Source organism: Heterocephalus glaber, unplaced genomic scaffold, assembly GCF_053883595.1.
Source record: "Heterocephalus glaber isolate CG9 unplaced genomic scaffold, H.glaber_assembly_v1.0 deba00001644, whole genome shotgun sequence".
In the NCBI taxonomy this organism is placed as follows: domain Eukaryota; kingdom Metazoa; phylum Chordata; class Mammalia; order Rodentia; family Bathyergidae; genus Heterocephalus; species Heterocephalus glaber.
The window spans coordinates 41,650-68,527 of record NW_028258397.1 but is presented as its reverse complement, the minus strand read 5'-3'; the positions used below and the strand labels follow the sequence as shown (position 1 = coordinate 68,527).

Here is a 26,878-nt window from a genome sequence, read left to right as displayed (position 1 = left end):
CAAATTCCAGTCAGCTTAGTGAGACCCTACTTGAGAATTAAAAAAAATTTTTTTCCCACTAACTTTATTGGTACATTTAGGTATGCAATACAGTTACGTTGATCATTGGGATCTTGTACCTTTATGTGATGTATCTTGGTTCTTATTTTTTTCCCATTCTTCCACCCTCCCTTCACCCCCTTCACCCTTCCCTATTTACAAAGACTTTGTTTCCATTTTTTCCTCTTCTCGTATTTTTTGTTTTCCCTTCTTTCCTTTCCTCTTCCCCTCCCACTTCCCCTATTCCTTTAAACGTTTTCTTATTTCACAGTATCAATTACACATTTTGATTTTTCTTTGTTTCTTTTTTTTTTTAACCAGGGATCGAACTCAGGACCTTGCACCTTTGACGCAGGCAGCGGCACCACTGAGCTAATAAATCCCCAGCCCATTCTTATTTACACTTTTAATTTTTCACACCAGAGAAACTATTTGGTATTTATACATGTGTGTCCTATTTATTTCACTTAAGAGTATGGCCTTAATGTACAGCCACTTAGCTATAAAAGTCTCTAGTTTTTCATTCTTTATGGCTGAGTAGTACTCCATTTTATAAAAAAACCATATCTTCTTTATGCAGTCTCCAGTTGATGGGCACTTGGGCTGTTTCCAAGCTTTGGCTATTACAAACTGTGCCGCTATAAACATGGTTGCACATATATCAGTGTGATATGATTCTTTTAATTCTTTGGGGAAGATACCCAGCAGGGGAAGAGCTGGGTCAAATGGGAATCTCAGTCCTAGCTCTTTGAGGTATCTCCATACTGATTTCCACAGTGGTTGCACCAGTCTGCACTCCCTCCAACAATGGAGAAGGGTTCCTTTCTCCCCACACCCACTCCAGCATTTCTTATTGGTTGATTTCTTGATAGCAGCCATTCTTTCTGGGGTGAGGTGGAATCTCAGTGTTGTTTTCACTTGTGTCTCTCACATGACCAGTGATGTTGAACACTTTTTCATATATTTATTTGCTGCTTTTACTTCTTTGTCTGAGAAATGTCTCTTCATTTCAGATGCCCAGTTTTGAATTGGCTCTTTATATTGGGCGGGGGGGACTGATTTTTTTTGAGTTCTTTATATATTCTAGATAGTAGACCTTTGTCTGTGGAACAGCTGGTAAAAATTTTTTTCCCACATTGTAGGTTGTCTCTTAGCTCTGTGGGTGGTTTCTCTTGCAGTACAGAAGCTTTTTAATAAATGAGATACCAGTTGTTGATTCTTTGTGCTAGTTCCTGAGCTACTGAGGATTTGTTCACAAAGCACTTTCCTATGCCAATGTCTTCGAGAGTTGTACCTAACTTGTCTTCCAGCAAGTTTAGTGTTTCTCTTTTAATATTTAGATCATTAATGCACTTCAATCTTAGTTTAGTGCATGGTGAAAGATAGGGGTCTAGTTTTAATCTTTGGCAAGTTGACATCCAGCTTTTCCAACACCATTTATTAAAGAGGCTATCTTTCCTCCAGTGAGGATGGTTGGCTCCTATGTCAAGATGAGGTGGCTGAGTGTGTCTGGAGTTGTTTCTGCATCTTCTAATCTATTCCATTGATCCTCGGGTCTGTTTCTTTGCCAGTACCATGCTTTTTTTTTTTTTTTTTATCACAGTGGCTTTGTAGTACAGTTTTAAGTTGGGAATTGTGATAGCACCTACCATGACTCTGTTGCCTAGAATTGCTTTTGCTATTCTAGGTCTCTTATGGTTCCAGATGAACTTTTGGGTTGCTTTCTCTAGTTCTGTGAAATATGCTGCTGGGATTTCAATCGGGATTGCATTGAATCTGTATAGCAGTTTTGAAAGTATGGCCATTTTCACTGTATTGGTTCTTCTACCCAGGAACAGGGGAGGTCTTTCCTTTTTCTTATACCTGCTTCGATCTCTTTTTTCAAAGCGCTGTAGTTTTCAATGTAGAGGTCTTTTGCTTCCTTCATTAAATTGATTCCTAAATATTTTGGGGTTTTTTGGTTGCTGTTGTGAAAAGGATTGTTTCTCTAATTTCTCTTTCAGTGAGTCTGTTATTTGTGGACAAGAAGGCTATTGATTTTTTTTTTTTTTTTTTTTGGTACCAGGGCTTGAACTCGGGACCTTGCACTTTCCGGACAGGTGCTGGAACCACTGAGCTAAATCCCCAGCCCGAAGGATATTGGATTTTTTTTTTTTTTTTTTTTGGTACCGGGTATCGAACTCGGGACCTTGTGCTTGTGAGGCAGGTGCCGGAACCACTGAGCTAAATCCCTGGCCCGAAAGGGGATCTAGTTAATCTTTTTTTTTTTTTTTGGTACCAGAAGGGTATTGATTTTTGAGTGTTGACCTTGTATCCAGCTACTCTACTGAATCTGTTAATTAACTCTAGAAGTCTTTTGGCAGAGTTTTTTGGGTCTTCTATGTAGCGTATCATATTGTCAGCAAATAATGACAGTTTAACCTTTTCCTTTCCTATCTTTATTCTCTTTCTTTCTTTCTCTTGTCTAATTGCTGTGGGTAATGTTTCCAAAACTGTATTGAACAGGAGTGGTGATAGTGGACATCCTTGTCTTGTTCCTGATTTTAGCATGAAGGTTTTCAGTTTTTTGTGGTTTTTTTGGTACCGGGGATCGAACTCGGGTCCTTGGGCTTGTGCAGCAGGCAGCGAAACCACTGAGCTAAATCCCCGGCCCCGAAGGTTTTCAGCTTTTGACCATTTAGTATCATATTGGCTGTTGGTTTTTCACAGATAGCCTTTATCAAGTTGAGATAAAGATCATTTATTCCAATTTTCTGCAGGGTTTTTATCATGAATGGATGTTGAATTTTATTGAATGCTTTTTCTGCATCTATTGAGATGAACATATGGTTTTTGTCCTTGACTCTGTTAATATAGTGTATTACATTTATTGATTTATGTATTTGACCCATCTTAGCATCCCTGGGATAAATCCAGCTTGGTCATGTGTATGATCTTCTTGATGACCCTCTTTATTCTTTTTACCAGTATCTTATTGAGGAGTTTTGCATCTATGTTCATTAGGGAGATTGGCCTGTAGTTCTCTTTTTTGGTTGGGTCTTTCCCTGGTTTTGGAATTAAAGTAATACTTGCTTCCAGGAATGAATTTGGAAGTATTGCTTCCCTTTCAATTTCATTGAAAAGTTTAAAAGAGTAGTGGCAGTAGTTCTCTAAATGTTTTGTAGAGATCAGCATTGAAGCCATCATCAGGACCTGGGCTTTTCTTTGTTGGTAGATTTTCATTTAAAAAAAATTTTTTTTGGTACCAGAGATCAAACTCAGGACCTTGTGCTTGTGAGGCAGGGGGTGGAACCATTGAGCTAAAATCCCAGCCCCTTTTGGTAGATTTTTAATTACGTTTTCAATTTCACTGATTGTAATTGGGGTGTTCAGAATTTTTATATCTTCATTCAACTTTGGTAATTCATATGTATCTAGAAATATGTCCATTTCTTCTGTGTTTTCCATTTTTATTAGAGTACAGGTTCTCGAGGAAGGTATTGATGATCCTCTGGATTTCTGTTGTATCTGTTGTGACTTCACCTTTTTCATTCCTAATTGCATTTATTTGAGCCTTTTCTTTCCTTTTTTTTTTTTTTGATACTGGGGATTGAACTTGGGTCCTTGTGCTTGTGCAGCAGGTGGCGAAACCACTGAGCTAAATCCCCGGCCCTCTTTCCTTTTTTTGATAAGGTTGGCTAAGGGTTTATCAATTTTATTTATTCTTTCAAAAAACCAACTCTTTGATTCATTGATTTTTGTATCGTTTTCTTAGTCTCCATTGCATTGATTTCTGCTATGATCTTCATAATTTCCTCCCTTGTACGAGCTTTGGGTTTGTCTTGCTGTTCTTCTCGGAGCTTAAGATTCAGCATTAGGTTGTTTATTTGAGCTTGCTGTGTTTTCCTAGTGTGAGCATTCACTGCTATGAATTTCCCTTGTAGAACTGCTTTCATTGTCTCATAGATTTCTTTATGTTGTATTGGCATTATCATTTATTTTTAAAAACTGTCTTAATTTCTTTAATTTCCTCTGACCCATTGGTTGTTCAGGAGAGTGTTATTCAGTTTCTATGTGTTTGTGAAGTTCTTGCAGTTTCATATGCTATTGATCTCCAGTGTAATTGCACTGTGGTCTGATAAGATACACGGGATAACTTCAGTTCCTTTGCATGTACTTAAACATGTTCTCTGAGCTAGTATGTGGTCTGTTTTGGAAAATGACCCGTGTGCAGCTGAAAAGAATGCATATTCTGATTTTGTGGGGTGAAATAGTCTGTAGACGTCTATTGAGTCCATTTATTAAAAAGCTTGGTTCAGTTTTTTGTTTCTTTGAAACAATGTCTTGTTATATAGCCCAGGCTGGCCTTGAACTCAGTGTGTGATCCTCCTGCCTCAGCCTGAAATGCTGGGATTTCAGGTGTGCACCACTACACCTGGGTTAAAAAAAATTTTTTTTTTTTGGTACTGCGGATCAGACTCAGGACCTTGCGCTTGCAAGGCAGGTGTGGTGCCACTGAGCTAAATCCCTGGCCCCAAAACTTTTTTTTTTAAATGCCTGAGAATATAGATTAGCGATAGAGAATTTGCCTGCTATTGAAGCCTTGGGTTCAGTCGCCAGTCCCAGCCACAGACACACATCAGTATATATACATTGGAATGTTCACTGATGATAAGTGTGTAAGTCAGCTGCACCCAAAAGTTGTGTTTTGGATGTTAGTGGGGGAATCCCCCAATACATGCACTTTTTCTTTTTTTGAGATAAGGTCTTGCTATGTAATTCAGGCTGGCCTCGAATTTACTGTGTAGCCCAGGCTGGCCTTGAATTGACTCATGGCAATCCTCTTGCCTCAGCCTCCTGAGTTCTGGATTACAGATGTGTACCACCGCACACAGCTTTTGCTTTTTTAAGAGCATGTGTTTGGAAGGGGAGAGGTGGATCTGTGACTGTCCACATATGGGAGTGTGACATAACCTGGCATCCACCTCTCCAAGCGAGAAGTGTATGTGTCTGTTTTTGGCAGGACTGAGGATTTAGCTCAGGGCATCTGTTTAACAGGCTAGTGCTCTACCTCCAAGCTACATACCCACCCCTTTTTCTCTCTTGTTTTGATGGAGGCTCTCCCTAAGTTGCCCAGGTTGCCCTCAAATTTACAGTCGTCCTGCCTCAGCCTCCTAAGTGGTTGGGCCCACAGGTGTGTGCCACCATCCAACAGTGACAGTGGTGAGGGGAGAGCTGGGGCCGGGTGAGAAAGCATAGAAGCCTGGCTTCTCAGATGGCTTCAGGGGCTTGGTGCTTTCCTGTGTGTTATCTTTTGGGAGCCTGGATGGGAGGGGCCGTGATGTGGTGGAAGGCAGAGCGCTTTGTTAAGTTTTCACAGTAAGGCATTTTTGTCCCGGTGATCTGCCCTTGGATACTTAGAGGAGGTGACAAGAAGGTGATGTTTGAGGAAGACTGTCCTGCCTGAGGTGCCACAGCAAGTACAGCAGAGGGTTTCAAGTCTGATGTGCTCTGAAGCTCTGGGGTGAGGCCCACTGTGGGCCCACGGTGCTGGGGGTGGGGGTGGGGTGGGGAGCGAGCATGGGCATCACTCCATGTCAGTGTCCACTGTGCCACTCGCCAGAGTTGGCTTTTGCACAAGTCGCAGACTGGTCCCTCCCTTGGGGTTAGAGTGAGAACTGCCATTATCACCAGCCGTGCTAAGTCCTAGTTTTACCCTGCTGCTAGAAATCAGTCATCCCAAGAAAGGCGTGTTTTTTAGAGAGAGATTAGAGAACATACTGTTGTACTTTCCCTGCGGATAGCATTCTTTGTACTCTCTCCCCCATGTGCTTCTAGTAAAACAAAGGAAATTAAATAGTTCAGTAAAAAATCAAAATTCTGATGTGTGCTGGACACAGAATTAGAAGTATTAACTCCACCTGCGACTTCAGAACAGTGGGGATTATTTCTAGAATAAAGAACCTTTCCGGGGGTGGTGGTGCACACCTGTGATCCCAGCCACTTGAGAGGCCGAAGCAGGAGGATTACAAGTTTGAGCCCAGCCTGGGCAAATCTCCAGTATGGGAAAATTTAAAAACAAAATAAGTAATAACAACACCAAAAACCCCGTGACGTAAATTCTGTCTCTTCCTTGGAGCTCTTTTGTGTGTGTGTGGGGGGGTATAAATCACTTTTGCCCAAGTTGGGCTTGAACTTTTGATCTTCCTGTCTTCCCCAGAGTGCTGGGATGACATTTCACTTCAGTATTTTCAACAGTGCCTACACCCAAGATCCACTGGTTTGATGGATTGAGTCTGCTTTGATTGCTCTGAACACATTTCAAATCCTTTTCCTGTGTAGTGTTGTGTGCTTACAAGACATTTAAGGAGGTTAGGAAACTGATTGTGACTGTTTGTCCGCTGGGAATGCACAGGTCTGGCGTTTTGTGCTGAGAGAATTAGAGGTGTTATGGGTTTTTTTTTTTTTGGTACCGGGGATTGAACTTGGGACCTTGCGCTTGCAAGGCAGGTGCCGGAACCACTGCGCTAAATCCCTGGCCCTTAGAGGTGATATGGGAACTGGCTGATTGGGTCAAGGCCCTGACATTACAACAGGCCATTTAAATTAGCACTCCAGGGCCGGGGATTTAGCTCAGCTGTTTTGCCGCCTGCTGCGCAAGCGCAAGGACCCGAGTTCGATCCCCGGTACCAAAAAACAACAACAAAAAAATGAATTAGCACTCCAGACTGGGAGGGCAGAAGGGCGAAAGGGCAGAATAGGGAGGCGGAAAGATCAGTCTTTCTGCCAGATTGAGCTGGAAGAGTGATCAACATGGACTATTTTGGGACTCCATAGCCTGTTGGACACTACAGCAACCGGGAGAGCTCTGTGAAGGAGAGGCTGTTTGTTACTTTTGAGCCAGTGCTCAGCTGTGAGTGCACAACAAGCAGTAAGGAGCACTCAGAAAAGTAGGAGACTTCAAATTTCCAGATTTCCAGAGTACCGCATTCAACTCAGAGCATCCATGTCCCAGCATGACAGAACGCACAACAGGAGAGTATGATCCCCTCAGGGAATTTCTGCATCTGTGAGGAAGTCCAGGTAATGGGATTCCTAGACAAAGACACGAAATCAACTGTCTTCATATAATTAAAGAACTAAAGGAAACCATGGACAGAGAGCTAAAGGAGATCTGGAGTACAGTCTCTGAACAGAAAGACAGGAGTGAAAGAGTATGAATCATGGAAGCACAACACAGCACTGTAGTCCCGCTTCTCCACAGAGGTGTGTGGATTCCGAAAACCCTGAAGGACCCCATCTTGTCCTGTGCCGTATAATGATGTTTTTGTCAACAATGGGCTGCGTTTATGACAGGGGAGATCTCGGAAGAGTCTATTGACTGGTGACTGTGTAACCGCCTTGGTTGTGTAAGCACACCTGATGATCTTTACACAAGGAAGAAGTTGCCTAATGGCACATTTCCCAAAACTTAATCTTATCATTCAGAAGTGTCTGACGTTTTGTGTAGTGCTTTCTGGTATGTTGCTGTTGGTTGAAGCACATTTTCTGTTCATCTCTTCCACGGACAAATTTCTGTTCATCTCTTCCACGTCTTTTGAGGGGCAGTACTAGAATTGAACCTAAGACTTTCACACTGAGCTCCATCCCTAACCTCCTCCCCTCCTTTTTTTTTTGGTACTGGGAATTGAACTCATCCTCTGGTGCTTGCCAGGCAGGTGACATGCCTCTGAGCTACGTCCCCGGCCCTGTTTTGTTTTTTGAAACAGAGTCTTGCTGTGTAGTTTAGGCCAACTTTAAACTCACTGTGTAGCCCAGGCTGGCCTTGAACTTGTAGAGATCTTCCTTCCTCAGCTTTCTGATGCTGGGATATATTATATGTATTTTTAAGACAAGGTCTCACTAAGTTGCCCAGACTGAGCTCAAATTTGTGGTTCTCCTGCATCAACCTTCCAGAGTGTTGAGTTACAGCCACACACAGTCATGCATGGCTAAAGTTGAATGTCTTTCCCACTTTAATTAACTGAGCATTAATCATGTCCTTCGGATAGAACTTTTGCAGTTTGAGGTGAGTTAGGTATTTGCTCTAGATGCCTCCCCCGCAAGCACCATGAGCTTATAGCTAGGGTTTTGAAGAGTTTTAGGGGTGGTCTAGCTGACTTGCTTTGAGAAGTGGGGCCTGGTGGGGGAAGGCAGGTAATGGTGGTGTGGCCTGGAGGGTGCACTCCCTCCCTGGCTCTCTACTCTGCCCCTCTGCTATGATGTTTCTTTGGAGCAAGCTCACCATGGACTGTGACCACTGAGCCAAAATAAACCTGTCTTCCTGTAAGCTGTGGATGTTGGGGATTGCATCTCAGCAATAGGAAAGTAAGACAAAGTGCAACAGGAAATAGTGTGAGCTTGGACTGAGTAGCTTTTGCCCAGTATGCACAAGTTTCTGGGTTCAATTCCCAGCACCACCAGAAATAGCAGACAAAAACCCGAGCACCCACCTGCTTCTTTTTTCTTCTTCACATTTTCACAAATAGAAGATTTACCTCTCTTTTATTTTTTGGTACCAGTATCGAACTCAGGACCTTGTGCTTTTAAGGTATGTGCGGTGCCACTGAGCTAAATCCCCGGCCCCTAGAAGATTTACTCTTGCTGACATCTTACCAGCCTCAGCCTGTGATTGTTTCCCTTTCCTTACTAAGTTGAGAGCTTTGACCTTTCCACTTGAAGAGAGTGCTGTGCGTGCTTCTCCTTGGCTATTTGAATTACCAGTGCCATTGCTGTTGAACTTTGGGGCCACTGCTAAGTGCAACAAGAGTCTCTTTAGCACAAGCCCTGCGATGCTATGATGGCTTAATCCCTGGTGTTCCCGAGTGGTCTATGCTGGGGCTATATGCCTGAAAAGAGTTCTTTCTAGTTTAATTTTTCAGATTATACTACACAGTGTTCATACTGAGGGCTTTGTAAGGAGGATGCTAAGTAGCGAAATACCCGCATCCAGTTTTCTGGAGCATCAGCTTTAAGATTTGGAAGAAACAGTGGTTGACTAAGGACCTCCCCCTTCCCCAGGAACAGGGATGAAAAGACAGGAGCAGCAGCCTTGGCGGTGTCCAAGGGAAGCTGCAGTGCGGGTCGCCCCACGTGGGGCATAGGAGTCCGCCCCCCGCCCCCGCCCCAGACGCGCCAGGCCCCTGGAGCTCCCATAGGACGTACTAGAGAGCAGCGTGGCCCTGGCGCCTGGTGCCTCATACTGGATCCTGTGCCACCTTTGTTTGCCCCCCTTCCCTGGACAGAGGTGTACGGCAGCCTGCACTTACTGCCTGCCGGTCTCCCAAGGCTGTTTGAGCCCACATATGTCCTGTTTCCCACCTTTGATGTCAGGATTCATGGAGTCGAGGTCTTCTTTCTCTTCAAAATGAAATTGGTTCTCTTGGGCATTTTTTTTTTTTTTGGTACTGAGGATCGAACTCCAGACCTTGCGCTTTGGAGGCAGGCACTGGAACCACTGAACTAAATCCCAGGTCCTTCTCTTGGGCATTTTGACTGTAGTTATCATGCTGTGCAGAAGACCTGAAAACTTCCCCACCCGTCCATCGGAAACTTTGTATCCTTTGGCCAGCAGCGCCCCCATACCTGTAGTATCCACCATCCTACTTTCTGCTTCTGTGAGTTCTGCTTAGATTCTACCTAGAAGTGAGATCGATGGTTGTAGTATTTATTTTTCTGAGGTTTTATACATATGTTAATTAGCTGATTTTCTCATTCTGCATTGTGTAATATATCTCAACTATTCATTATAACTTATATGTATTTAGAATCAATTAGGTTTGATTTTTGTTCATTATTTGGGTTTTGGTTTGGTTTTTTGAGACAGGGTCTCACTTTATAGTTCAGACTGGTCTTAAACTCACTATGTAGCCCAGGCTGGCCTTGAACTCACAGTGATCCTCCTGCCTCAGCCTTCCTTCCAAGTGCTGGGATTACAGGCGTGCGCCAATACACCTGGCTGTGTAGAATCAGTTTGTAGAATATATATATATATATATATATATATATTTTTTTTTTTTTTTTTTTTTTTTTTGTACCAGGGATCAAACTTGGGACCTTGCACTTGTGAGGTAGGTGCCAGAACCACTGAGCTAAATCCCTGGCCCAAAGCTCTACTGTTTCCTTTGAAAATTCATTTGAAATGAGGGTGTTGCCACAAAGAAACAAAATCCAAGGGCCTTCTGGTTGCAAAAGCACCTCAAACTTTGGTTAAGCAATAAACAAACTAGAACTTGATGTCAGCCTTATGGACACTCAAAGGAGTCTCTACCCTGCAGCTCCTTGGTTTTATAAAAGAGGAAATTGAGACGGGAAGTGTTCTCCCTCCTTAAATTCCTCCTCGCAAATGCCAAGCTGATGTCGTGTGGCGATGAGCTGTGGCTGTTGAGGTGTGGTTGAGTAGTTAGTCAAGATTGTCCAGTAGCTCTGGGGAAACCGAGAACTTGAAAAGCAAGTGGACTTGCTGGGGAGGGGGGCACAGTTGAGTAAACCAGTGTGCACAGGAGCAGTGTTGGGGAGAACGACAGTCCCTTTCCATGGGTCACCATTGCCGTTCGGTGTCATCAGCTCAGTGCTTAGCAGTGGCCCCTGAAGGAAGCTGTGCGGGCTGTTCTTGGAGTTGGGGTGGTCCTCTGTGTAGCCCAGTCCTCACAAGCACAAGTGTGAGAATGGTTTTTGAGTCCCTTTAAACCTAGTTTACAGTAGTGCAATTGTACAGAAGCAGAGTTTGTGCAGCTCAACCTTCTGTCCTTGCGGTTCCTCCCCAGCCTGAAGAGCTTGGCTTGTGCCTGAGGATTATAGCACCTTGGATTACCTGACCATAACCTGGGTGAGCTCGGTGAGGCTTGCCTGTCATCTTGTGTGCACCTTGCCAGCCTCTGGCTGAGTGTGAGGGTGTTTCTGCATGAGGTGGGTATTTGAACAGGTATCCCAAGTCCAGTCAGCTGCCCTTTGCTCTGGGTGGCCTCCTCTCACAGAGGCCTGATTGATCGCACAAAAGGCCGAGCAGGAGGGTGTCTTTGAGCTGAGACTTCTGTGTTCTCTGGCACTTGGGTCTCATCGGAAACTTACACTCACACTCTGGCACTTCTGGTGAGGACCAGGCAGACCTTCTGACTGTAGATCGTGGGACCTTTCAGCCTCCACAGTCATTCGAGCCAGTTCCTCAACATAAACCTCTTCATATGTAATCTCCTGTTCTTTTTCCTCTAGAGAACCCTAACGCCCAGCATTAATAGAGTCACTTTTTCCCAGAGACAGGTTCTGTCCCAGATCATCCTTGTTGCTAATTTCTGTACCTCAGCTTCACAATTTAGGGTACTAAGGTCTGAATACTCAGATGTACTGGCTGAAAGGTCAGGTTGTTCCTTCATTGTTAAGCCTGTGTGTGACAGTGAAGCAGTTCATCCAGCGACCACGGCAGGTGAAACACCAAGATCAAATGCACAGTGCGAGGTTTTTATCTTACCAGAGCTTCAGGAAAACAGGCACACTCTTTTCTGATGGATTCCTCCACCTAGAAGACAGACTGTGAACCACAGCCGGCCAACTAGCGCTGAGCCCTCCCTCTTTGGAGCGTGGTCTCTAAGCCCTCACCTTAGATTGGGGCCAGGTTCCTGGTCGCCTCCAGTCCCCTCTTTTTTTTTTTTGGACCCGGGATCGAACTCGGGTCCTTGCGCTTGCACAGCAGGCGGCGAAACCACTGAGCTAAATCCCTGGCCCGCAGTCCCCTGTTTTGTGTTGATTTCTTTTGAGTTCAGTTGCTCATTAATTTAAGAAGTTCAACTATGGCAACATACACACACGCACACACATTTATTTTCCCCCAGAGCCTTTTCTGTTGCCCACATCCCACTCTTAGAAAACCTTGACTATCTTATAACACCACATGCTTAGTCTCCATATTTGCTCCCACAGTAGCTAGACCAAGCTCAAAAAGGGAGAATCTCTTAGTCATCTTTGTGTCTTGAGCAGTTTGCCTGGTGCAGGTGCTTGGGAAATGAATCTCTGTGAAATCTAAGGTCACTGGCCTCTGGGTAGGCCTGTGTGTCGGGGCCTGGCACTGCAAATCCACTTGACCTCCAAGCTAGAGTCCTTTGTTTAGATCATCGCAACTTAGTTCTCTGTAAGAGTTCTTCTTTAAAAGGGAGACACGTCCCCTCAAGCCATAGCTGTCAATCTGTAAATTGTTTTAAAAATAATAGCAGTTTTAAATTATGAGGACGGGCTGACTGCACAGACCTCATTTTGAGTGTGGAACTCATAATGGGAATGAGAGTTTAGACGCTGCTGAAGGAAATCGAGCATGTAGTGTTCTCACGGCTGCCCTCTAGTGGGCCTGTTACCTGCCCCTGCCCTTGGCTCCATGTCTTTGTTTTTTGTTTGTTTGTTTGTTTGTTTTTTGGGGTACCGGGGATCAAATTCAGGTCCTTGCGCCTGCACAGCAGGCGGCAAAACCACTGAGCTAAATCCCCAGCCCTTGCTTTGGTTTTTGAGAGGTCTCACTGTGTAGTTCAGGCTGGCCTTGAGCTCCCTATGTAGGCCAGGCTGGCCTCGAACTCTCAGTGATCCTCCTGCCTCAGCCTCCCAAGTGCACCACCACACCCAGCTATTTGGTGTGTTTTTGGGACAGGATCTTGTTAAGTTACTAAATTGGCTCAGCTAGGCTCAAACTTGCAATCCTCTTGCCTCAGCCTCCCAGAGTTTACAGGCATGTGTCACCACAGCCAGCCCTAGCTCATGTAATTTATGTACATGTGTATGTATATGTGTGTGTGTGTACATGCACATATTTTTTGCAGCACTGGGGCTCAAACCCAGGACAATGAGCTACAGCCTCAGCCCATTTTATTTTGAATCAGGGTCTCACCAAGTCACTAAATTGCCCAGCTGGGGTCAAACTTTTGATCCTCTTTGCCTGTTAGTTTCTCTCTCGCTGCTCTCCCTAATCTTTGTAAGTAATGTTTACCAAATTGTTCCATTCCCCTTTCAAGTTCCCTCTCTCAACACAGGAGCAGATCATATTATTTATTCATTCTTAAGCCTCTTTTTTCTTAACTTCCTGCAGCCCCCCCCCTCCGAAAAACAGCCCTTGGAAGTAATTACACAAAGACACAAGGCCACTTGAGTCTGAAAGAGAAGTGAAACTTCCTCTGTCCTCCTGAGTAGGCAGGAATGATAACCTTGTTCCTGGCTAAGGGCACCCTAAGGAGTTGGTGCTTTGGAAGGTTTGGCTCAAGGCATGTTTGCTGGTTAAAGTTAGGTGGTCTGAGGCAGCCATCTCTCAAAGTGTTTTCCTGAAAATGTAAACCTAGAGTGATTGCTGAATTGCCCAGGATGGACTCGAATTCACAGTCCTCTTGCTATGAGGTACATCTTCCTACATAATTTTAATAGTTAACATCTTACCTATGTATTTGTTCTCCCTACCTTTTTATTTCTTCCTTTCTTTCTCTTTGCTTTTCCTTTTTTCTTTCTTTTTTTTTGTCTTTTCCTCTCCCTCCTTTTCCTCCTTTCTTTCTGTTTTTTTTGTTGTTGTTGTTTTTGGTACTGGTGATTGAACCCAGGGCCCTTGTGCTCGCTCAGCAGGCGGCAAAACCACTGAGCTAAATCCCTGGCCCTCCTTTCTTTCTTTTCCTTTCTGTACTGAGCTAAATCACCAGCCCCTTTTAGTTTCTTTAGAGATTGGATCTCCCTTGGTTGCAAGGACTGGCTATAAACTTGAGATCCTCCTGCCTCCATCTCCCAAGGAGATGGTGTGCACCACCACACCTGGTTTATCTACCTTTTAGATTGGCCTACACAAAGTGAATTAGGCAGCACAGTGCTTTACCTGTAAATCCATACATGTAAATACAGTGGACATTCAAGTTACAACTGGCCTGACAAATGAACAACTGGGGTTAATTCTAACTTGGTTAATGGAAGATTCATCCACTCTTGTTGTCTGTAGTGTGTAAACATCCAGGTTTCAGGTCTCAGCTGTATTGACTTAACCAACTTCAGTCCTTGGGAATCAATCGAGTTCCTAAGTCAAGGGCCCACTCACTGTACATCAGTGTTGTAAATGTGGTCTCTGCTCTCCCTTTTATGTTGTTATCATTGAAAAGGCCAGGGTAGATATACACGGCCTGGGGCATGCTAGGTAAGTGTTCTTCCCAAGGCCAAGCTAACTGTCCCAACAGGACATATAAATTCTAGGTTTGGCTCCTCACATCCTGAGTGTTGGGATTATAGGGATGCACCACCTTGCCCAGCACTCATTTTTGTTGTTGTTGTTTTGTTTTGTTTTTTTCCGGTACTGGGGATTGAACTCAAGACCTTGTGCTTGCTAGGCAGGTGAGGTGCCACTGAGCTAAATCCCCGGCTCAGCACTCATTTTTTTGGTACCAGGAATCGAACTCAGGACCTTGTGCCTGTGAGGGAAGCGGTGGAACCACTGAGCTAAATCCCCGGCCCCTCAGCGCTCATTTTAAATTTTGAGACACAGGCCTCACCAACTTGCCCTGGAGGACCTTGAACTTGTGATCCTCCTGCTTCAGCCTCCCAAGTGGCTGGGATTGTAACCCAAATTTTCCTGATCCTTGGGACCCTAAGGAGATTTCACTCGACCTGCCCAGCTTGAATAGTGAGAGACCACACAATGGCAAAGTCTTTGTTTTAGAGAAGGTAGAGTTCATTGTATTGGGAAAGACAGCCAAAAAGGGAGAGCCAGGCCCCTCACAGGAGGGCAGTGGTGGCACACCTGTAACACCTGTATTATTTGTTTTTCCTCTAAGACAAAAGATATTAATGTAGAGTTGTTGTTTCTAAAGTGAAACACCTGTAATCGGGCTTAGTTGCAGTGTTGGCACTTTGTGATAAGTGGATGTGGGTTGCAGTTTGGCACTCAGAGGTTCACCATTGCCTTAGGGCGTTCCTGCCCTCTTGGGGTGGGAAAAGTTTGGGTCTCCTTAATTTTAGGGCACTCCTCGCATATGGAAAGAGGGAAGTTTCTTTGTTTCCAGGGTGGAAGATTCTGCTCTCCAAGGCTACCCAGGCACCCTCCACCACTCCTATCTGACTGCCTACAGGATTACAGGGGTGCACAGTATATATATATATATATATATATATGTATATATATATACACATATATATATATATTTTATTATAATTATAATTATTTTTTTTGGTACCAGGGATTGAACTCTGGACCTTGCACTTGGAGGCAGCCACAGAGCCACTGAGCTAAATCCCCTGCCCGGCCCCAGCGTATTATATGTTTTTGAAAAGATTTCTTAAGAGGTGCTTTTTCTTTTTCTCCCTCTTTTTTTTTTTTTTGAGGCAGGGTCCCACTCTGTAGTTCAGGCTGCCTTTGAGCTCACTATGTAGCCCAGGCTGGCCTCGAACTTGTGGTGTTCCTTCTGCCTTAGCGTGCCAGAGTGCTGGAGATACAGGTGTACTTTCTAATGTACAGTTGTCTCACTGTTAGTGTAATACATGATAACTTTCATGATTGTATGAAGGTAGTCACAGGCACTTAGAGTTTCGGCTTTTGCGTGTATCTATGAAGCTGTCACCACAGTAAAGAGAATGTGGACAAACTCATTGTCCCCAGAGTGTCCTGGTTCCTTTGTGATTCCACTTCCTGCCTGCTGCCCTTCTGCACACCTCCCTTGGTGACCACTGCTGTGCTTCCTGGTTTGTGTTTCCTGACACTCGTGCAAAGGGGACCCCTGTGTGTACTGTGGGCTGGTCTGGGCTCTCCCACATCATCATCCTTAGGTCTACCTTCGCGCCTTTCCGCCCTCACCCCAGAGGTGTCTCACTGTGCAGCCACAGGCCACCCGGCCTTCCTCTGCAGATGGCCATCCAGGCTAATTCTCGCCACTGGGTTTTAGGTAAAAGCTGCCATCTACACAAGTGCACTGGTCTATCTGGCTGTGCCCTTGGCTTCCTTGATACTTCAGAGGCCAGTTGAGAGGGCAGGTGTGAGGTGTATGTGTAACTTAGTCTAAAAAGTTGAAACAGTTTGTCTACCGTAAAGTTTGCCCATTTGAAGTGTGTACTTCAGTGTTTTTTAGTATCCATGCACATTTATGTAATGATCAGCACTGTATAATTAGAGAACGTTTTCACCAGCCTGAAACAATGCATGTCTGGCTTCTAAATGGGTTACTGTTTTGCACACCCCACAGCATATGGAGTGGTGCAGTTTGTGCCTATCTCGTAGGTGTGTGACGGTGTTGCAAAGCTTTGATTCCCGGTTCCCCTGTGAGTGATAACACACACGGCAGGGCCTTTCTTATGCTCATTCTTTGGTGAAGCATCAGGATTGTTAACTCTTGTGCCCTTTTATCATTTTTCCTTACTGAGTTTGAGTGCTCTTTATATGTTTTTTTGGTTTACAGTATTTTTTCAGTCTCTGCCTTTCCTAGCAGAAATTCACGTGTGTGACCTTTCTCGAGGCACTCACTCCAGCCTCCAGGTGTGAGGAAGAGGGTGGAGGAGCTTGTCCGGGCAGTTGGGCAGTCGCCTGTTGCTCATATTCAGTGTGCCCTGTCAGCCAGCTCTCTGATGTAGGGTCTTCATCTCTGCCCTTGGTTTCCATGGTTCATGGCTCTGTTTGCTGTCAACTGAATGTATAGATTCAGGGGTGGTGTTGCAGGGCTGAGACAGGAGAGTCCTGGACTACCTCACAAGACCATGTCTCCAAAAAAAAAAATAAAGCGAATGCATGTAGCTAAAGAACTGGTGTTAACAACTTACGAAAAACATATTTAGGAGGGCAAATCTCGGGCTGGCTGTGTCACTGCACAAGCGCCTGGAGCCAGTCCATATGATTATGAAAAAAGGGGGACAGATCCCATCTTTCTCTTTCTGAAAGACATCCAGATATCCAAGTCTTCCCTTCCGAAGAAACAAAGAAACAGTCTTCTAGCTGGACCCCTTTTTTTTTTTTCACTTTTCTTTTTTGGTACCTGGAATTGAACCCAAGGCCTCTCACTTGCCGGGCAGGTGCTGCACTGCTGAGCTACATTCCCGGCCCTGGACCACTTTTGAACTAAATGCTTTTAAATACCAGACTGGGCTCTAATTGGGGATCCTCCTGCCTCAGCCTCCCAGAGTTCTGTAATTATAGGTGTGCACTGCCACACCCACCGCTTAGCTTTTAAAAAATAACAAGTAAAACTGAGTGCTGTGGCACATGCCTGTAATTCTAGCTCCTCAGGTGACTGAGGCAGGAAGATCACAAGTTTGAGGCCAGCCTGGGCAATTTAATGAGAGCCTGCCTCAAAATAATAGAATAAAACAAGAGCTAAGAATATAACTCAAGTGATAGAGCACCCCTGGATTATCCAATCCCAAAGACTATAAACACAAACCCCAAAATAGTGAAAATGAAATCTGCTTATGGTGTACAGCATGATGTTGCTGTGAGTGCCTTGTAGAACAGCTGCCTCAAGCTATTTAGCATGCTTACCCTTTACTTACCTTTTTTTGTTGTGAGAACACTGAAAATGTGTTCTTTTTTTTTTGGTACCAGGCATTGACCTTGGGTCCTTGCCCTTGTGCAGCCAGCAACGAAACCACTGGGCTAAATCCCCGGCCCTGAAAATCTATTCTTGGCAATTTTCAGTTTTAAAGTTTGCAGTGTGTGTTTATATGTGTATATACACAGTAAGTTCCCCATGTGACCTTCCTCAATACCCATCTACACTGTATTTCTCTCTTCCTCCCCATCCTTGATCCTGTAAAACAAAAGAAGGGGAAATACGCGGAACTTGGCAGCTGAGGAGCAAACGGTTAAACTGCAGGGCAAAAGCCCCCCGCAGGCTCTGTGAGGAGTGAATGGTTAGACAAGTTTAGATTAGTGAGGCATGTTGTTTCTGGCTGTTGTTCTACTCCTTTCCCCAAAAAAACTGCCTAGCCTTGAGATAGCGCCTTGCCCAAGCTGCTTTCACTAATATCCTCAATAAAACCATGAGAGTTCTCAGCTTTGGTCCTACTCCTGGGAGTCTCCCTAACTCTGGGTCCTCTCAGTTGAGTAGCCCCTCTGCCCCTCACAGTGCTTGAACTAAGTCTCCGAGTAATTGTTTATTCTGTACACTGCCACAGTGGCTCACTGCAACAAGTCCCCGACTTACAACATTTGAGTTGCGAACTTTCACAGATAATGAATGGACCTCGGACATTCATTGATGGGAACAAATAGCTCAGTGTCTCCTGGACATGGTCACAGTTGTGCTGCTATGTGCTTACTGTACAGTTCGATTATGTACCACAGGTTGCCTCACGGAACAGCAGAGCATCTAGAAGAGCTAGAGAGTGGTGGCATTTTGCAGCTGGAGTTGTCTGGGAACAAGCCCTGCTCAGGAGGTGGGCCGCTTATGGTCACTGGGCAGAAACTGGGCCCTGTGTCAGTCCTGTGGACCAAGTGTCGGGACAGTGAAGAGCTGAGATCGAGTGACTGCTGAGGGTCTGTTCTGGTTGAGTTTAAAGTGCTTAGGTTCTGTCCTACAATTAGCCTGTGTTTGTAAATTCCTAGGATTAACATCGGTCCCTTTGTCCTCTCTGGGAGTTGTGAAGTAGCCACTAAATCTGCCCAATGAGGTTTCCAGTTTAACATTTGCAAAGCCACAAAACAGAATGTTGTATTTATCAGCTTAGAGAGAATTAAGGTGGCCTGTTTTGGTGTAAGAAAGTATTCAACTGCATAGTCTATGGCTCCTCCCCGACGTCCAGCAGCATAGTAGCCATCACTTTTGGGTACTTAGGTGTGTTCACAACTAGGTTGTATCAGTGACTGCAGCAGCGGCACCAGCATTTAAATGGAGCATGGGATTGGAGCTGTGGGAGGGGTATCAGGCCAGCTGTGGTGCTAGCCTCAGGTAGGTAGGATCATGGGAGCATCACCCGTGCCCTTGGGGGCCTGTGCCAGTGGCAGAATTCAAATTGGAACTTGAGTGACCCATTGCCATGCGTTCAGTGCTGCTTTATGCTTCTGGTCGTGGCCAGTTAGGGGTCATAAAGGTCTTGCATCTTTCTCATTTGACAGGGGTCTTAGACGACCCCTGAGCCACCTCAGGTTTTGCTCTCCTGTGAATGCAGTGCATTGTGCTGATCGTGGCCTGGCTTTGGGCAGTGCACGGATGAACGTGTGCTGTGTATTAGGGTGTCACTGACACGGGGAGGCGGAATAGGTGTCCTCGGGTGTTAACCTGGAGGACAGCAGAGGTCACACTTAGCACAAGAGACCACAGGAGTGAGATTCTAACCCTAACCCTTTTGTAACACAGCCACTCATGAAATACATTTCTTGTGCCAGGTGAGCCACCAGGAGCCTTCTGGGCCTTATTTGTAGAGGGCCCATGACTTTCACAGGAGAGCAGGATGCTCCCACAGCTGCATGTGTTTGAGATGGGATTTGAACCAGTGCCACAGCCCACTGCCAAAGAGTAGGCTTTCAGTTGCCTTGTTGGTGATTTCTGGCCATGCTTCTTTTCCCAGTGGTCCATACAACCATTTAGCCTGAGAGTTTGGGAGCAGTCCCTCGGCAGGCTGTGGTGATGTCACAGCCTCTGATCCTCAAGCATCTTTGAATGAGATGGTCCAGCAGAACTGGACTAGAACCTGGCCTGGCCCCTGAGTGTCTGAATGCTAGAGAAGGGTCCTCATAGAAAGGCATCATTTCAGAGCACAGTTGCTGGAGCCCGACTGCCTGGGTGTTTGCATGTGGCCTTGGAAGAGGCTACCTTTCTTTCCTTTGTGTGTCTTCAGTCTAAGGGAGAAATTGGCACTTGAGCTGAGGCCAAATGAACAACCACTGTGATTTCCAGAACACTTCTCCCTGGGAGCACAGGCAGGTGCCAGATGGGTAGCTAGGCTTTCTGTCTGCTGCCCTGCCCCTTTACTTCCTCACAAGCAGTGTGCCAAAGGGCTGGCACCACATACACTCTTTGAGCTGCCACTGAGGGGACAGCACTATTCTCACAGCGGTAAGGCCTCCCGGTGCTGAGTAACTACCAAAGTGGTGATACCTTCTGATACTGGGCTTGTAAGACTGAGGGCCTTACCAAACGCTCCGAGGAGCTGACTATTGAAGCACACCCAGGAATCCCAGCGGTGCCTTCAGAATGTAAGACCAAGAGCCTCACCAAACGCTCCAAGGAGCTGACTACAGCGAAGAACACCCGGGAAGGAACACACCGGACTAGTTGGAAAACAGACCTTTATTAGTCTGGCCAGACGGCACTCCCAAAGCAAAATAGCTTAGAGAGGCACTGGCTCAGAATCCGAGGCTGTTTTTATAGGGGGTTGAGGGGGAAGTTAACATATTAAAGAAAAGGGGACAAAGGTTAGTGGTCGACTGTCACATATTGATGGTCAGCAGACATCTGCAGCTTGTTCTAACAATTGTGGTGCCTGGAATATCAGTTCCGGATAAACAGAGTTGAGTAGTTTACTCTGGGACTCTAGGTCTGTTACAGATCCCTATCTAGCATCCCTAGACTAACAAGCATCTCCATCCATTAACTCACATTTTAATCACAGTGGGGCTGGAGAAAAAGGAACAAAGGTTATGCAGTCCCACAGGCTACTCTGTCATGAGAGCAGAACACTCGCAGTTTGCCCCTGTTGTCTTACAGTTGGAGGACATGGGACTGCTGACAGAATTCATTGGGATGTGGTGAGGAGAGGGAGAGGGAGAGTGCCTTGTATGAGCTTTCTGGATTTTTACCTGCTCAGCCCTTTACTGTTGAAGGATCACGGCTGCTTGCTGAGCACAAGGTTTCTGGCTGGTGCCGGAGTTCAGTGGCAGAGTGCCTGCCTGGCATGCTCAAGGGCCTGGGTTCAACCCCAGCATTAAAAAACAAAAATAATTAGTCCACTTTCTTGTTGCTGGAATAAAACACTAACACCCACAATTTAAAAGGCAGAGAGGTTTATTTTTGGCTCACAGCTTCAGAGGGTTTAGTTGGTGATATGCTGACTCCTAGGCAGAAACTGCATGGAGGAGAGCCTGGTGGAAGAAAGCTGCTCAACTTAGGGCAGTCAGGAAGCAGAGCAAAGGGAGGAGCCAGGGACAAAAGCAGACCCTTCCGGGCCACGCCCCGAGTCACTCTTCTCTTCTAATCAGGCCCCACTTCTGAACACAGGAGACTTTGGGTGACCCTTTGGATCTGACCTATGTTTCAGTCTTTTTAAGTGAGAGCAGGGCAATACTTGTTACTCCCGCTGTGCACCCAGCTTTTCTTACTTACTGTGGTGTGTGTGACTGTCGTAATGGACAGGAGGCCTAAAATCTGTTTGAATCCCAAGAGGAAACTAAGGCTCTCTGCCCTCAGTTATGCCTAGAAGTGACCCCTGCCTGGCAGAGACCTAGAAGCCTGCGTGTAAATAGAAGAGGACCACCACGTGCCATTGTCCCTCCTTTGGCCTCTGGTGTGTGCGCCCCCTCTGTGCAGTGGTTTACCAAGCCACTGCCTGCAGCAGGCCCTGCTGGAAGTAGTAACCTAAGGTGACATCTGTAATGAGGGCAGCAGGGGTAGTGCTTCTCCTCCCAGCTGCCCCACTCCTGACTTGGGTGACCCCAGGTGAGTGGGTAGTGAGAGCAACAAGCGCCTGGGGTGTGGTTTGGGGTGTGGCAGGGGACCTCCCCCTCCCAAGTGAGCAGCTGTCAGGGTGCAACGTGGGTGGACCCCAGGGAGGAGTGGCTTGCTCCCCTGAGCCGAGGCTTTTGGGGCTGTGGGTGGAGTCTGCTGGAGAAAGGTTGTCAGGTCTGACTGTTCATGGCTTTTGTTTGCTAGCTCAGGCATTGGTGGCCCATACCCTCAGGCCCTGTTCCTGTGTCCCAGCTGTCTCCTTGGTCCAGGCCCCCATACTCTAACCTCTTGCTCTCTGACCTGACCCTCCCAGTCTGTTCTTTTTTATCCCAGTCCCTTTAACATTTCCCACAGTGCTTCCCGAGGGCTGCTCTGAAGCTTGTAAGGATTAACAACAAGTAAAATGTCTCCACTGATTCTGACTGCCTGAGAAGCCCCAGTCCTCCTCAGGCATTGCAGGGACCATGGCTCAGTGTTGCGGTGTAGCATTTAGGGACCCTTGGGAAGCGCTGCTGGTAGTGCTTGTGCTGCCCTGTGCCTTGATGAGGTCGTCTGGCCCACCAGTGTACCTCTAGAAGGCGGGGCCTGCTTTGTGTTGCCTTCTGTATTGTTCCCTGTCTACTGAATGCTAGCTTTCCCAGTTTAGCATAGGCATTAGGCTTCAGTTGTAAAATCATAGCCCAAATAACCATTCCCTCTGTTACAGTGACACTGAAGATACAACTAAATACGTCTGTATCTTTAAAAGTAGATGCATGGGCCGGGGATTTAGCTCAGTGGTTTCGCTGCCTGCTACGCAAGCGCAAAGACCCGAGTTCGATCTCCGGTACCTAAATAAAATAAATAAATAAATAAATAAATAAATATAGATGCAGCTGCTCGATCACCCCAGGTGATGAGATTCTCCATAGTCTGGGAATTCCTGTATGTGGTAGTGTGGAAACACTTGAGTACGCATTTGTAAGTGTTCCCTACCAGATCCTTGAGTCCTCCACAAAAGCAGCGGCTCTTGAACTTCTCACAGCACGCTCAGCTTCAGCAGGCAAGGAATGCCACAATCCCCGCTCCTGCCCCGGCCACAGATGTGCCCCTGAGAGGAGGCTCCCTCTTTGGGCTGGTTCCACCCTTGCAGGTCACAGATAGCTCCACCCACAATGGCTCTGGGGCCCTTTATCACTCCTCTCACCCCTCCTGGAGTATGTGAATACCGATTTATTTGCCAGACACTGACGGACCATTAACCAAAACCACTGATGGCGAGCACAGGCTAAAATGTAGCATGTCTAAAATTAAATAATCCCTCCCCAAAACCACCTGGCTGTTTTTCAGGGTTCCGTGGCCCCCTCTTGGTCTGTGGTGTTCCCACTTCCCACCCACTTGGATCAGCCCACTGCTCACTGCTGTCCACGTTGACTTTGCCCCGGAAGCACCCCAGCCTCCCTCCCCTCCACACTCCTCTGGCACAGCGGTGAAGCAGAAGTGGCCTCCTCACCACCCAGCAGGGTGATGGCTCCATACCTGAGACACTCCCACCTGTCACCCTCCACAGGGCGGGCTCCTCATTGCTTGGTGGCTTTAGGATCTTGTGATGTGGCCCTCGAGTTATCAGGCTCTCCCTCCATCCTGCCCACGGGCCTTTGCTGGGAAGACTTGCCGTGCTTTCCTCCCCACAGGGACCTCCCCAGTAAACAGTGACATAGATGTAGTATGTCCTGCTCACAGCAAGGTTTGACTTGGTGCACTTGATGCTATTTCTCTTGATTTCTACTGGCATAGATTTCAGTACCTGAGGTGGGGGGTCATTCCATAGAATCACACAGAGGAGCAGCAGAGCTCTGGGGGAGGACCTGACTCAGGAACCGCCGCAGAGGGGGACATCATCTTACCCCAGTCTTGTGCTGCCTGTGGGCCATGTGGCAGAGGACCATCCCTGAAGGGGACCCTTCTCACACCAACCCCCCTCTCCCGGGCTGGTCGAGTGGCCCAGGGCGGGTGTGGATCATCTGGTGCCCAGGGCAGTGCAAAGCAGTGGAGTAGAGACTGCTGGAAGGAAGGTGTGGGGCTCACAGACAGACCCCGGAGTGTTTGACTTCTAAAGTAGTTGTGTTGGATGAAGGGAAGTTAGGGATTGACCACACACAAGCATGGAAGGCTCTGGGCCCAGCAGTGACCTAGGGGAGAGCAGAGTAATAGGAACAAGGCTAAGGCTGGTTATGGGGAGCAGGGGAGCAGTGTGGGGGCACACACCTGTGATCCGTGCTACTCTGGAGGCTGAGGCAAAGGCCTGAGGTCAGCCTGGGTGACTTTATGAGAACCTGTCTCAAAATAAAAGGGCTGAGGATGTGGCTCAGTGGCAGAATGTGTGAGCCCTTGGGCTCAAACTCCTGTAATACAAAAAAACAAAACAAACAGGTAAGCAGGTGTGCACACCTGTAATCCAGCCACTTGGGTGACATAGACAAGAGGGTCACAATTTCAAAGCCAGCCTGGAGAAAATAGCAAGACTTTGTCCAAAAAAGAAAAGTACGCATGGCCGAATTGCTGAAATCACTGTTTAACTGTTGCATGTTTAGAGGTAGACTCGCTGGTCCTGACCAGTTGCTCCTTCTGCCTTCTGAGTGTTTTGAGCTGGCTCTGCCCTCCTCCCCAGAATGAGCCCCCTGTCTCTTGTCCCCTTTAGTATATTGCTCTGCAGCCCACATTTTTGTTCTTCTTCATGTCCTTGCACAGCACCTGCATTTGCTGCTGGCAGGCATCTCCGGTTTGTCTCATTTTTGTAATCATTGGAACAGTTTTGCTGATGGTTGACTTTATGACTTCAATTTTGTTTTGCTTTGTTTAGGTACCGGGGATTGAACTTGGGACCTTTGAGTTTTAATTCTATAGCTTCCCATTATTTAATGATAGTCTCTGTCTTTTTTTAAATTTAATACTATCTTTATTCTTTTAAATTTTTTTTAGTAAATGTTTGCAAATAGTAGTAATGTTTACATTCGAAATCTTAGGGAGAAAGTACCTGTACAGTACTTAGCAGATCTTGATTCTTTTTTAGGTCCCCATTACCACACTTCCCCATCCCCTTCCCATTTGCAAAAGATCTAGCTCCCTGTTTCCTATTGTCTTTTGTTTTTAAAAGCTGTATTTTGGGTTTCTCATATAAGAGAAATGATGTGCTGTTTAAGCTTGGGCATGATCTCAAGGTGTGCGTGATACTGTTTTTCTTGCCTTTCCTTTGGGCATAGAAATTTTAAGCCATTTTTATTTTCACATCAACCCATCGTGTTCCTGCCCAAGTAGTTTTTTCCTGGATATGCTAACCCTTGGGGGTTAAAGTGGCCATCTGCAACCTCACACTTAGTGGATGTGTGACACCCTAACCTCCCCGCCCCGTGGCATTGAGTGTCAGGACCCTCATTTCCTAGAGGAGTGGCACCAGGAGGGGCAGCTGGGGACAGAGTTCCCTGAGGTACACAGCTCTTGTCTTCCTTCACTTGTCATCTGGATTCCCGAGGGCACCGTGCAAGCCTGGTATCTGTGATTTCCTGGTTCTCTGCATCTCCTGCCTACCCTCCTGTGGACAGTGGTGTTGAGATCGCTTTGGGTTCACCTCCTGCCCCGTCATGGCGCCTCTGGGGGGTCCAGCTGCTCCTGCTGCCACTTGAGTTGCATTGGCTGGGGGCTCCATCTGTGAACAAGTCACCTGAGTTCCTCTAGGACTGGAGCTCACACACATAGTTGTATTATCTCTTCCTCTGATTCATTCTCAAACTGATCATAGGAACTTCCTGTTTTTATCAAATTCATAAACATTTTTTACTTAGATCTCCTTGTTAGGTCTATGATAGATTTTGTTTTGTTTTGAGACAGGGTCTTGCTGTACTCTCCAGGCTGGCCTTGAACTGGTGGCAATCCTCCTGCCTCAGCCTCCTGAGTGGTGGGATTACAAGTGTGTGTGCCACCACACCTGGTATGTGCTACATGTTTGTAACTTCAAATTTCTATGGTAGCAAAACAGTCTTGTTCACTCTCTAGCCCAGAGTCTGATTATCAGAGATAGCCAGAGATGATTATCAAGCCTTAATCCAAAATACAGTTGCCACAGAAGTTTGTCAGGCCTGGAGAAACCCTCCCTTCTTTTCTGCTCAGCCTGCCGCATACTCCTCCAGGGGAAGTGGTCTGTGCTTTGGAGAGCTGTTTGCCAGTTAGAAATCTCAGCGTGGTAGGATTTTATTTATTTTATTTTATTTTACTTTACTTTTTACTTTTACTTTACTTTACTATTTTATTTTATTTATTTGGTACCAGGGATAGAACTCTTGCGAGGCAGGTGGTAGGAACCACTGACCTAAATCCCTGGCCCCAGCATGGTAGGATTTTAAATGATAATGTCCCGGGACATCCCTGAAAGTGGTAATAGAAATGTATAACAAGGGTGGCGGTTGGGGGGTGGGGGGGATGTAGCTCAGCAGCATAGCACCTGCCTGGCAAGTCCAGGGTCCTGAGTTCGATCCCCCAGAACAACAACAAAAAAGTAGCTGGGCATGGTGGAGCATGCAGGAGGATTGCAGCTACTTTGAGGCCAGTGTGATCTACATAGGGAGACCCTATCTCAAAAACCAACAAACGAAAAGCCAAGAAGTGGGTAACAGAAGCAGAAATTGCCAATGGATATTGTGTAGTCACCTCTGCTTGGGCTGCCTCCTGTGGAGAAGTTATATGTGTTTATTTAGTTAGGTTTGGGTTTGGGTTTGTTTCGTAGCGCTCTTCTATAAACAAGAGCCTGGTTCTTAATCCTGGAGAACATGAAGTACTAACAGAGCCCTGAACTTCTCTAGTTTCAAACTATGGGTGTCCTGGTGAATGAGATGTGGGATTCCTCCAGCCTGCTGCTCAGTGCCATTTGCATCAGCTCCCAGGTGCTTAGCAGGCCCTAGAGTGGGTCTGCTTTGGGGCAGTTTGTCTTACTTGAAAAAATTAGCTTGACAGCTTTTTGATTGTAAAAGTAATGTTCCTCTCACCAGCCATGGTGGCACAGGCCTGTCATCCCAACACCTGGGAGGCTGAGGCAGGAGGATCATTGCCTGTTCAGTATTAGTCTAGGCTTCGAGGTGAGTTCAAGGCCAGCCTGGACTACACTGCAAGACTCTGTCTAAAAAAAGTAACGTGCTGCTCTAAAAGTTGTGGTAAGGGTGGGACATGGTGGGGCACAGCTGTAATCCTGGAACCGAGGAGGC

General features: G+C 46.2%; 1 protein-coding gene across 2 annotated transcripts in view; it reads left to right on the top strand.

The window, feature by feature from the left end:
• Rab7a (RAB7A, member RAS oncogene family) overlaps nucleotides 1–26,878 on the top strand; it is a 59,122-nt gene that overhangs the window by 15,983 nt on the left and 16,261 nt on the right. The window contains exon 1 of one of the 2 annotated variants that reach the window (XM_087196924.1): nucleotides 10,829–10,965. The exons of the other annotated variant lie outside the window; for it this stretch is intronic. The gene's annotated coding sequence lies outside the window, so the exon portion shown is untranslated. Of the gene's footprint in view, nucleotides 1–10,828; nucleotides 10,966–26,878 lie in introns of those variants that run through there. 2 annotated transcript variants of the gene reach the window in all.